General features: G+C 57.0%; 1 pseudogene; it reads right to left on the bottom strand.

Moving 5' to 3' along the window:
- Positions 1–954: 954 nt before the first annotated feature.
- Positions 955–12668, bottom strand: LOC120381413 (annotated as a pseudogene).
- Positions 12669–13053: the final 385 nt, after the last annotated feature.

Raw genomic sequence — 13053 nt, forward strand, 5'->3', positions numbered from 1 at the left:
AGCCAGCCAGTAAAACAGAGGCTTATGTGGTGACAGGAACGGGGTCTAAAACAGAGCTTGTAGATACAGCGACTCGGACCCCTCGGCCGGGTCCATTCTGGGGGGCTGTGAGCCAGACCCCCACGTCTGCCCTCACTCCTCGTCCCCAGCCAGCTCCAGACTAACAACCCCCTCCAGTCCCTCCCTCCTCTGCTCAGCTCCTTAGCCCGGGCCAGGTCACCTGACCTCTGTCTCCCACACCTTCAGTTGGCACCTTTGCAGAGGAGGGGCACAGGCCATCAGTTGCTAGGAGACAGAGTACCAGGCATTTAGGTGCACTGGCCCCTTGCTCTGCAGCAATCCCACACCCTTATCCCACCACCTAGGTAGTAAGAACTACATAGGGGACACTGAGACACCATCATATTCAGAGATAAGATTAAGAACATTCCCAGTTTGTCACAGTGGTTTCTATCCCAGCTCTGTGAGGAGTGGGATCTGGTGGTTAGAGGTAGGGCTGGGAGCCAGGACTACTGGGTTCTCTCTACAGGGAGTGCTGTCTAGTGGTTAGAGCAGGCCAGGATTGGGGCCCTGAGCCCCCTTACCTTGCTGCAGCGGGAGGACCACATCCTGTTTCTGGGCCCTGGCAGGGGCCTCACTGTGGTGCAGAGGCTGGGGCTGACAGGCCTTGTCCAGCAGAGCCACGGCCTCCCGCTCCTTCTGCCTCTCCTCCAGCTTCTGCAGGGGAGGCCATGTCAGTGGGGAGGCACAAGGGGGTTGGAGGCTGGAGGGAACCAGGGAAGCATTGTGGGGCTGTCTATGGGAACAGGCTATGGGGTGGGGCTCTAGAGTCCTCAGGGATGTGGGGCTCACCCACCTGCACCTCACGGCGCATCTCCTCCAGCTGGGGCTGCAGGGCCACCCGCTCCTGCCTGGGGATGCTGAGCAGTGGCAGCCTCCATCTCTCCCCCCCTCCCCCCCGCTGCTTCTCTAGCTGCTCCAGCGCCAGCAGCCGCTGCACCAGGCTTGGATCCAGCTGCTCCAGGGGCAGCAGGGAGCTGGGGAGACAAGAGACCATTAGCCCAGCAACTCCCCCCATGCTCCCCCCCACAGCCCCTCCCCAGGGCTCCCACCCCTCATCTGAGGGTCTCGGCCTCGGGGGGCTCCTCCTCGGGAGGGCTGTTGGCTCCGGGGCCAGCACCCTCACTGCCAGCTCCAGGGTCCTCGGGAGGTGCAGCTGTGGGAAGAGAAGGGTGAGGCCAGGCTGGGGTCTCCCCTCATTGATCCCTCAGCCCCATGGAGCCCAGCCTGGCCATGCCTTACCTGGGGCCTGCAGCGTCTCCTGGGTGAAGGGCCGGTTCACCCCCTGCTTGGTCTTGGCAGCAAAGTTCAGCGTGCTCAGCGTGTCAAAGTAAAAGTGTAGCTCCGGGGCGACATTTGCTATGATCACGCTGTGAGCCAAGCCCCCCAGGGAGTCCTGGAGAGAGAGAGAACCCAGGAGTCCTGCACCTGCCCCCACTCTAACCCACTCCCCTTCCAGAGCAGGGGTGGGGGGCAAGAAATGACTTCCTCAACTTCCACAGACCCCTGCCCCGCCTCTGGGCTCAGCCTCCCCCTCACTCACCAGCACCGGTGCGTCCATAGGCAGCACACTGGCGTTCTGCCCCTCCAACGGATGGCACAGGACAGGCCGCACGGAGCCGGTGTAGATGTCATTCTGGGTGCCTCGATCACCATAGAAGGTGTCGAACCTGGAGACCAGGGTAGGGCATGCTGTGATGGCAAGGGAGGAGCTCAGCCCAGGGGCACCCCCAGCTGGAGACACCCCACCCGGGGACACCCCACCCCACTTACTCGTACTGTATAGTCTCCATCTTGTTCCTCCAATGGATGATCTCCACGGAGTGGGAATCCAGGCCGCGGATGCAGGGGTCCCCCTGGCTGCAGGGGTGCAGGCGGACGCACACTCGCACGTGGGCTGAGGCGCTGGCACAGCGGGGCTCGGCCAGGCTGGCTTTCTGCTGGGACAGCATGGTGCCCACCACAGGGGCTGGGGGGGTGGTGGGGGGGGGGCGAGCTCGCTGCTGGGGGGAGGGGAGTTAGACTGCTAGATGGGCTTCCCCCACTCCCCAAGTTGAGCTATGGGGTGAACCTGCTGCTCTCTGCCCCCCATGGCCCCCCCACATAGCTTTCAGGCGCCTCCCCTCCCTCTACTGCTCCCTCCCCCTCCCTTTCCCAATGCCCTGCCCCTCCCAGTGCCCCACCCCAGTGCCCCCATCCGTTCCCCTCCTCCTCCCTCCCGGTGCCCTTCCCCGCCCCTCCCTGTGTCCCCTCCTGGTGCCCCATCTTCTCCCCACCTCACACCCCCCAGCTGCTCCCTCGGATGACCTCGATGGGCTGGGGGGGCGCGGCACGTGCCGGAGAGTGAGCAGCTCGCTTGACGTGTCCGGAGGCTCGGGTGGTGCTTGCCGCTCTAGCCGCCCTCTCTGTGGTCTGGAGGGTCTGTGCGGGGAATGCTGCCCGGGCTGGGGGACGGTTAGTACTTGCGGGGGAGGGGCGCCATTCCCCAGCCTGTGCGCGCGCTGTGCTGCTGGGGCTCTGCACCCCACCCCCAGTGACTGAGGCGGTGGGTGGGGGCAGGATGCCTGGGTCCTTTTTTTTTTTTCTGAGCAGGAGCTGCTGGATCCTGCCTCACAGGCCAGGGCTGGGGAGCCCTGAGAGCCTGGGCCTAGCCCAGCCCCAGGGCCTGGCAGCGGGGGGGGGGTGCCCTGTGCCTCCAGTGTGGGCTGAGACAATGTCTCATTACCCCCAGCTACTCCCCACAGGGGGGCAAGTGCGGGTGGCTGTAACATCCCAGGTGAACGGTGCTGCAGGCAGGTGCTAATGAACACCTGCTCCCCCCTCATTGTTCTTGTCCTTCGGAGATAAGGAGCGCTTCTTCCTAAGGTATTTTCTCCTTGGTGTTGTTTTGGGCTTCAGCTCAGGTTCAGCACTTCAGTTGCCGTTCAAAAAACAGAACACAAGAGAAGGACTTTATTTCCTTGCCTGAACATGATGCTGTTCAACCCTTAGCAGCAGCAGCGTGTTATTCATTACAGTGGGGACAAGGCCAAGTGATGTCATAAGGCCAAGATACCTAGGGAGGTGGTGGAATCTCCATCTTTAGAGGTCTTTAAGGTCAGGCTTGACAAAGCCCTGGCTGGGATGATTTAGTTGGGTTTGGTCCTGCTTTGAGCAGGGGGGTGGACTAGATACCTCCAGAGGTCTCTTCCAACCCTGAGATTCTATGATTCTATTAAGTCTTTGTGATCAGCAGCTAGGGGACATTCTAGCAAGACCACAGACACTGAACACTAGAGGCTAAAACAAACTGCCCAGCATAGAGATAAGGTAAATCACTAACATTTCTTTTTGTCTCCGCTTACTATACTAGCATCTGGAAAAGCCAGGCTCCCCAGTAGTTTTAAATCTCACTGAGACTGGCCTTATAAACCAATCCCTAAGAACTCTCCCTTGCGATGGTTAAAAGTTCCCACTGGCTAGTCCTATAAAACAGTAGGAGGAAAACACCAAGCAAAGGCTGCTTTTCACAGGGGCGCATTTGCACAGATAGGCTCAAGACTCAGGAGATGCCTGTGGCACAAGTCAGAAGGATCCATAGTACTGACCACTGAGATAGACAGAACAGCCTGCGAACGAGCCCTTCTGCCACCCAGATGGTCCTACCTATCGAACATCTTCCTGGCCTCCAACTCAATTTCCCGCAGCCAGGCCAAGTGCTCATGCTCCACTTCATTCAAGAAGTTGGATAGTTTCTGATGGCAAACCTCCAGCAGGTGAGTGGGACCTTCTGCCATGGCTCTGGCTGAAACACAGGGGGGGAGCAGATGTTCATTAGCACCTGCCTGCTGCCCCCGCTCTAACCCACCAGCCCCCACTCCCCTTCCAGAGCCGGGAGAGAACCCAGGAGTCCTGGCTCCCAGCCCACCCTGCTCTGCCCACCAGCCCCCACTCCCCTTCCGGTGTGGAGAGAGAACCCAGGAGTTCTGCACCAGTCCCCCCATGCTAGCAGAGCTGAGCAGGGCATTGGACTGTGCATCTGGTGCTGCCCCTTCCCCGTATCTGGTTTTTGTCCCCTTGGCTCTCTCTGCTCCAGGCCCCACATCTGAGAGTTTGATGCTGAGCCTCTGACGCCCAAGAGCTCCCGGCTCCATTGCAGGAGAACAGCAGGTGGGAGCAGAGCCAGGACAGCATCCTGCTGTTTGCACCACCCCCCTCCAGGATTGGACCCCAGCATCCACTCCTCCCCCACCCTTGGGAGGACCCCGGCACACCTGCAGCAGGCGGGTGAGCTTGCTCTCACGGTACGGCACTGTAGATGGGTTGGACTCACCCCTGCGGCGCCTCCTGCTGGTGACTCTGGGAATTAGCTCTGTCCAGTGCTGGAGCGCCCTCTGCAGGCCGGTGATCTGCCTGTCTTCTGGCCCCCATGTCCCTCCCTGGACCTGGTGCCCTTTCACATGGGGTGCTGCCCCTGGCAGTAACCCCTTTCTTTCAGGGTCTCCCCTCCTTGGGGAACCCCCACCCTCTAGCCCCACCTTGCCTCAGTAGCAGCTACTGCCAGTCATTGTCTAGCCCCACGCTCTGGGGCAGACTGCAGTATCAGCCTACTCCTCACAGGCAAAGGGGTTTGGACCTACTCCCTTAGCCTACCCCTGGGCTGTCCTCTGCAACCCCTAGTACCAGTTGGTCCTTCGCTAGGCCGCAGCCTGGGGCTTTCTAGGCTGGAGCTCCCCAGCCCTGCTTCACCCTAGGTACCTTATCTGAGCTCCCTGCAGTCAGGCCCTTGTACCTCTGAATGCAGAGAGAGACTGTCTTGGCTTCTAGCTTCCCTGGCCTTTTATAGGGGCCAGCTGTTGCTCAGTTTGGGGCATGGCCTCACCTGCAGCCACTCCCTCAATCAGCCCAGCCAAGAGCAGCAGCTCTCAAGCCCTGCCAGGCTGCTTTTAAACCCCTCAGGGCAGGAGCAGGGTCCACCCAATAGTACAGGCACCTAGGGCAGCCCCTGGTTGAGGGTCTCCACAACCTTGCTGAGCACGTGCAGGGAGGCATTGATGGCTCCGCTCTCCTTGAGCCGCAGGCCGCGGTTGCCAGTGCACCAGTTGTCCTCGGAGCCAGCCAAGTCAACGAGGCAGAGCTTAGCCACGTGGCGGCAGTGGGGGGATGCCCGCTGGCTCTGTGCCACCCGCACCAGCAGCACGGCGTGGCTGCGGTTCAAGCGGTCCTTGAGCTGAGTGGAGGCTCCCGTGCAGTTGCGGCTGGCCGGCAGGAAGTGCCGCTCAAAGTCCATGAAGCTTCTCAGCTCCCGCTCAGTCAGCCCCGGGATCAGGATGTTCTGGTCCCGGTCCTCCCGGATCGACAGGTCCTGCTGGGACGGATCCAGCACCTGAGTTGGGGGAACATCAGGGGAAGACTCCCACTGCCCCCCACCCAGGCTCCCCCCACCCCACCCCCCTACACCCAGGCCACCAGGGCTCCCAACCCCCCCACCCCTATCTTGGACCGTCAGGGCTCCCAGCACCCCCACACCCCAAAGGCCAGAGAGGAGGGGCTGAGAGTCTGTTTGGAGCTAGCTGGGAAAATGGAGGGGAGCCCAGATAGGGCTCTTGGCCTCCTTGCCCCCCCCCAAGATGGACCTAACTGAGGCAGCTCCTGTTGTCTGTACCTACAAGCTCTGTTTTGAACTGTGATCCTCTCATCTCATAAACGTTCTGTTACTGGCTGGCTGAGAGTCATGGTCAATCGCAGGAAATGGGTGCAGGGCCTTGTCTCCCCCAAACGGGGACACCTACCAGTGCATCTCCCTCCTGGTTCACCCCCCACATACACCTGCCAGCCCCACCCGGACTGGTGGGTGGGAATTGGGTCATATTTTGATGAAGCCTGTGTGCCTCGGTTTCCCCTCTATGCTGCACCATCAACGCAGTGGGGAGAAGGTCTGTCGGCCCACAGGTATGAATGGCTCCAAGCTGTATGGAGCCTTAGGCCCCATCAGTGGTGTTTCTGGGAAGACAACGGCAACTCCAGTCACCTGGGCAGACCATGGCCGGCCCACCTCTCGGCAGCGTTTACCTAGCTGGAGAAGCAGGGCCAGGGAGGTGCAGCTGGTTAAAGGTCAGCTGCTGAGGGCTTTGAGGACACACCTGAACCGGGCCAAGGGGAGGTGTAGTGAGTGGGTGTGGCTCCCCTCCTGCCCAGCAGAGGGAGTGCCCTCGCAGACACCCAAGTGGGCGGAGCCACCACCACCTGTCCCCGCCCCCTGGAAGTCAAGGGGCGGGACAGGAAGTATAAAAGCCGGCCGCCAGAGCTCACTTGGAGCCCAGCCACTGCTGGGAACAGATGTGCTGGTGGGAGTTCCTGACTGGGAACCCTCCAGGGCCTGAGGCAGCTGCCCTGACTGGCTGGAGCTTCCTCGCGCCTGTTTTTGACAAGGAGCCACCGGAGCCTCCCCGTTACCGGTACCCGGAGGAGCCGCTGGAACTCCCTGGCGCCCACTACAAAGAGGGGCTGCTGGAGCGTCCCTGTCCCTGCTGCTACCCAGAGGAGCCGCCTGAGCACACCTGGCTGGACTTCCCGGAGGAACTACCGGACCTGCCACCAAGCCCTGGTCCCGAGGAGCCTATGCAGCTTGACTGGCCTGGATCCGGTGCAACCGATGAGGTAGGCCCTGAGGGGGAAATGGAAAGTAGCCTAGGGGTAGCCGACCCCTGTCAGGCTACAGAGGCAGAGGTCCTGATGTCAGTGTGTTGCGGTCAGGACCCCACTGACCAGCGGCAGTGATAGCCGCTGCTAGGGCCCTGGGCTGGGACACAATGGAGTGGGTGGGCCTGTGTCCCCCCTACTCGCGGGTGGCAGTTTTCCCCCTCACCCAGCTGTAGGGACCTGGGTCTATACGCCTACTGTTAGTTCACTGCTCAGCCCCTGCACCAGAAGGGCCTGAGCTTAGTGACTCTTGGCTGCTCACCCCTGCTCCAACGGGCCTGAGCTCCTTGTACTGTTTACTGCCCAGCCCCTGCAACCAAGTGCCTGAGCCTATTGTACTGTTTACTGCCCAGCCCTGCCACCGAGGGCCTGAGCTCATTGAACTGACTGCTGCTCAGCCCCTGCCACCGAGGGCCTGACCTTATTGTACTGATCGTTGCTCAGCCCCTGCACCAGAGGGCCTGAGCTTTCTAACCCTGTTGACTGTCGTTCAGCTGGTTCAACAGGAGACGAGGAGTGAGTTGGTGTGGCTCCCCTCCGGCTGAGAGGAGGGTTGAGCCCCGGCTCAACCGATTACAGGAGGTCAGAGCAGAGCTGGGCTGACCAGGATGGGCTGGGCTGTAACTTCTCTCTCTGGCTAACCAAGGATTTGCCCCACTGTCCAGCCGGCTAACGAACCCCTTGTTACCAGCGCTGGCTGCATGGCTCTGCAAATGCTGCCGGAGATGGTACAAGTCTCCTCTGGGGTCTCAGCGGGACTCAGGGGGCGGCAGGCTCCTCCAGCCTAAGGAGGTGGCGGGGCCTGTGGCTTCCCCTAGAAGAAGATTTGGACCCCTTGGGAGTCTGGCTCAATGAAGGGGGCCCTCCCAGAGACTGCTCCAAAGCTGGGGTCTTAGTACCCATCCTGGGGATCTGCAACAGTGGGTCCAGCAGCTGGCTGGACAATTCTTCCCCCACCCCTAGTCCTGTCCTCCCCACTCCCATACTTGCCTTCTCCTGGTAGATCTCCAGGTAGGACATGGAGACGGAGAAGTCCAACTCCTCAGCCCCGGGTGAGCGGCTCGCCTCCCGTGTCATTAGCAGGACATCCCGCAGCGCCCGTGGGATCACACCTGGCTGTTCTGTGCTGCCCAGCATGGTGTGCGTCTTACCTGGGGTGGGAGGCAAGAAATGACTTCCTCAACTTCCACAGCCCCCTGCCCCGCCTCTGGGCTCAGCCTCCCCCTCACTCACCAGCACCGGTGCGTCCATAGGCAGCACACTGGCGTTCTGCCCCTCCAGCAGGTGGCACAGGACAGGCCGCACGGAGCCGGTGTAGATGTCATTCTGGGTGGCTTGATCACCATAGACGGTGTCGAACCTGGAGACCAGGGTAGGGCATGCTGTGATGGCAAGGGAGGAGCTCAGCCCAGGGGCACCCCCAGCTGGAGACACCCCACCCGGGGACACCCCACCCCACTTACTCGTACTGTACAGTCTCCATCTTGTTCCTCCAATGGATGATCTCCACGGAGTGGGAATCCAGGCCGCGGATGCAGGGGTCCCCCTGGCTGCAGGGGCGCAGGCGGACGCACACTCGCACGTGGGCTGAGGCGCTGGCACAGCGGGGCTCGGCCAGGCTGGCTTTCTGCTGGGACAGCATGGTGCCCACCCCAGGGGCTGGGGGAGAGCTCGCTGCTGGGGGGAGGGGAGTTAGAAGACTGCTACATGGGCTTCCCCCCACTCCACTCCCCAAGCTGAGCTATGGGGTGAACCTGCTGCTCTCTGCCCCCCATGGCCCCCCACACTACTTTTGGGCTCCTCCCCTCCCTCTACCGCTCCCTCTCCCTCCCCTTCCCGATGCCCTGCCCCTCCCAGTGCCCCTCCAGCTGCTCCCTCGGATGACCTCGATGGGCGGGGGTCGCGGCGTGTGCCGGAGAGTGAACGGCTCGCTTGACACGTCCAGAGGCTCGGGTGGTGCTTGCCGCTCTAGCCGCCCTCTCGGTGGGCTGGAGGGTCTCTGCGGGGAATGCTGCCCGGGCTGGGGGACTGTTAGTACTTGCGGGGGAGGGGTGCCATTCCCCGGCCTGTGCACACGCTGTGCTGCTGGGGCTCTGCACCCCCCCCCCCAGTGACTGAGGCGGTGGGGGGTGCAGGATGCCTGGGTCCTTTTTTTTCTGAGCAGGGAGCTGGAGCTGCTGGATCCTGCCCCCCAGGCCAGGGCTGGGGAGCCCTGAGAGCCTGGGCCTGGCACGGGGGGGGGGGTGCCCTGTGCCTCCAGTGTGGGCTGAGACAATGTCTCGTTGCCCCCCCTGTGGGGAGTAGCTGGGGGTAAGTGCGGGTGGCTGTGACATCCCAGGGGAAGGGTGCTGCAGGCAGGTGCTAATGAACACCTGCTCCCTCCTCACTGTCCTTGTCCTCCGGAGATAAGGAGCGCTTCTTCCTACGGTATTTTCTCCTTGGTGTTTTGGGCTTCAGCTCAGGTTCAGCACTTAAGTTGCTGTTCAAAAAACAACACAAGAGAAGGACTTTATTTCCTTGCCTGAACATGATGCTGTTCAACCCTTAGCAGCAGCATGTTATTCATTACAGTGGGGACAAGGCCAAGTGATGCCATAAGGCCGTTGTACTTAAAGTACTATACAGGGTCTGTTCAGGGGGATTAAGGCAAAACGCCACATTTATTAGTAATACAGGTATCAGTTAATACTGTATGCTATGCATATGAGATATCTCACAGTCATGCATTCACACACACACACAGACACAAACACACTCCGTCTTGCTGTTGTTACCAACTAGTTGCTCCCCTTAACTGCACTGGCCAGGTGAGTTAGATGGGGGAGGGCTGGAGCCAGGCTTCTACCGATCCGGATCGATGCTCTGATGGTGACAAGACGAGACCCGGGGTCCTCCTGCAAGACACCTCATGTTTATAGCAGCTTCCCTCTTATGCAAATCTAGACCAGATTCAAAATCTGGGTCTGTGTCCGTTGGTCTTTGTGCTGCTTTTCTTTGGGTGTTGTCCCAGTGCTGCTCACAGAGGGTGTTTTCTAAAGGAGGTGCTGGCTTCTAATCCCTGAGGCCGTCAATATGTCTGCGCTTCTTTGTTGGGCCCACTTGACAAGTTGTATTGTCCTTTGCTCTGGCTCCCATTCCCTCTGCAACTGTTGTCGCTGTCTGGAGGTGGGTGTCTTCCAAGCCTCACTCATTCACACCTCATTCAGTCAAGAGGGCAATTGATTAGAGTGGGGTGGGGGGAGATCTTATTCTACTTCTAGCAAAAAGGCACATGTTTCTTTTACTTTAACTATACTATCCTTAGGGGCTATAACATTTGATACAAAGTTTCCTACCAATTTTCTATATAGGGATCTAATACAAAGTTGTATGAAAATAGAGAGGCCCAATGCCAAGTCATATGAAATACAAAATAACATCATGCAAGATGCAATGTCATAAAGATACTTAATACAGAAAGATACTTAATACAAAATAACACAATGCAACGTCATTTAGGGCTTGGCTACACTTACGGTTTGCAGCGCTGGTAGTTTGCAGCGCTGGTCATCCAGCTGTGTAGGAGCAGCGCTGGTGTGTGGCCACACTCACAGCTACCAGCGCTGGTGTGTGGCCACATTTGCAGCATTTCCAGCGCTGTTGGGAGTGATGCATTATGGGCAGCTATCCCAGCATTCAAGTGGCCACAACGTGCTTTTCAAAAGAGGGGGGTGGAGTGGGGTCTAGTGTGACAGGGAGCGGGGGGAAAGAGAGAGGGGATTTTTGGAGCCAACACTGTGTGTTTAGCTTCCTGACTTGAAAAATCAGAACATTTTTCTGACCCCTTAGTCTTAACTCTTAATTGCAAACAGCCTGCACGACTCCCCGCTGTTTCCCTGCCTGCCTCTCATTTGATTGTTTACAGCCAGGTACAGATGATCACAGCAAACAGGAGCTATGTTTGTTTTTTAGATAGCAGCAGCGGCAACGGAGGAGCTCCACAGAGCTGTTCACAACAGGGAGGAGGATCTCATTTGATTGTTCACAGATTGATCACAGCAAACAGGAGCTGATTAGCAGCTCCGGTAGAAACGGAGCTCCAAACGGAGCTCCGGAGGTTCACAACAAAACAAAGACAGGCTGCATAACAAAACAAAGGGAGTAATTTTAGTTAAAAGCATTCTGGGATATCTCCTTATTCCCCGGAGGCCAATAAAAGCGCTGGTGTGTGTCCACACTTGATGAGCAGCGCTGGATCACCAGCGCTGCAATCGCTACACCCCAACCTGGCCAGGTGTACAGCCAGCGCTGCAGCCAGGGAGTTGCAGCGCTGGTTGTGCCCTGCAGGTGTGGACGGGGTGTAATTGCAGCGCTGGAAAGCCTCTACCAGCGCTGCAACTTGCAAGTGTAGCCAAGCCCAAAGATTCATAGAGATAGTTAATACAGAGATTTCTCTACATTGTCCCCCTTTTGACCTCTCAAGAACAATTCTTGAGTGGTCACCATTTTAAAATCTCTGTTTCAAAGCTATGTATTGGGTCATGATTTCAGAATGTGGTTTTAATTTGGAATACATCTGTTTTATCCAGCAGCACATGCAGAGCGTTAGAACTAACATAACAGTTAGGATTACTAATAGAACAATGATGGGATGGAAAACTATATTTAGGACTGGTGACCAACCTTTAAACACATCGTACCACTGGTGGATACTTAATTGTTTTGTCTGTTCAGCCACCCTCAGTATTTCTCCTCCCTCATGGAGGATAGCCAAACTTCTGGTTTGGATTTTCTCTCGAGTGGATTTTGTTAGTTCACTAATTTGTTTGTTGTTGTACATCCATCCATATAGGCCTGTCCAATTAATGCCTAGGGAGAAATCAGGGTCAAGGTTTTCCAGGTCCAAGGTCCCCATATCTATTTTTTTCTTTGTATGTTGGAAAATAGAATACTAGTTTAGGGGTATGTAGTATGGAGACATTACACATACATTTCTGCACCGGGGGATCTGAATGAAATTTGTTTTGCCATATTACAGGTTCCAGACCTACAACACAGACACAATTCTTTCCATTAAAATACACTTTGGTGGAGGAATTATCCATTTCATCCCAGAAACATGCAACTAATTCTCTGTTTTGGAGGGAGCATGGCTCCTCCAGGACAGGAAGTGTGTGGCACACCCATTGTTGTGGGGACCACTCCTCACACCCTCTATGGTCTACTATATCCCCTTTAACGTTCATGTAAGTTCTAGCTAGCCGGGGAACCCAAATATGTTGTCCTTGGATTACTGGCAGTGCTGAGACTGGCCAAAGTACTGTAGTTACCTGTGCATCTCGGGCTCTTAGCACTTGGACTGAAATACTTCCGCTCAGTTGTTGTACATTAAGGTAAGAATGTAATGGTTTGTACCATCCAGCAATATATGGTGTAAATAGATTACTTTGATGGCGTGTCAATAAAGGGACTAGGACCATCATATCCTTGGCCCTTACCCAGTCCATTTCCCTCTCCATCAACATTATGGAAAGGATTTGTTGTTCTGAGCACCACAGAGCAATGGCAGTTTCATCTGCAGTCTCTCTCATGGTAGCATATTCTGCCCAGAAAGTGTGATTTATATGCTGCCATGTATACCACTGTAGAACTACAGTATCTATATCTGTTTGCACTAGCTGAGGAATTTGGTGTTCCTGCCCCTTAGTTATTGAGCAGTGCAGGGTTTCCATGGCACTAACTTTATTTCGTAGTGCTTCAAGGTCTATGGAATTCAGGGCACTAGTTCCTGTAACTATTCCCACCAGTATGGTATCAGCTACACTTCTAGTCCTTCTTCCAGGAATATGTTCTCGTAATAATGCCTGGTACCATGCATCAAATATGGTGGAACTGTATGGGGCACACTCGGGCTTCACCTCAGCCAAGTTGTTCTTATTCCAGTTCATGGTGACCTGTAGGGTATAAATCATGGGGGCCACTTGCACCCGAATACAGGGTTGTCTTCGGAGTAAGTGGGGGAAGTTCAGTTTCTGGATCTGGACCATTTATAATAAGAGAGGTTACATTTCCAACAGGAATAGTCTCATTTACCCAGATCATTATTGTTGTTTCTGTTGGCTCTGGTTTAAAAGGGGGGGATGGTTTGAGTTCCAGGGAGGCCAGGTTTACAGGAGGGGTTGGAGCCCCACCTAGAGTCCCCTGGGGCTGACACAGCATAGGTGCATCCATAATCACCAGGAGTCATGTTTACCCAGACTTGGACCGATATGAGTGCGAAGATCCCCTGCAGCGTGGTGTTGGTCACTGGTATTTCCTGTGGCGTGTCCCAAC

This window comes from Mauremys reevesii, linkage group 14, assembly GCF_016161935.1.
Source record: "Mauremys reevesii isolate NIE-2019 linkage group 14, ASM1616193v1, whole genome shotgun sequence".
Taxonomy (NCBI): domain Eukaryota; kingdom Metazoa; phylum Chordata; order Testudines; family Geoemydidae; genus Mauremys; species Mauremys reevesii.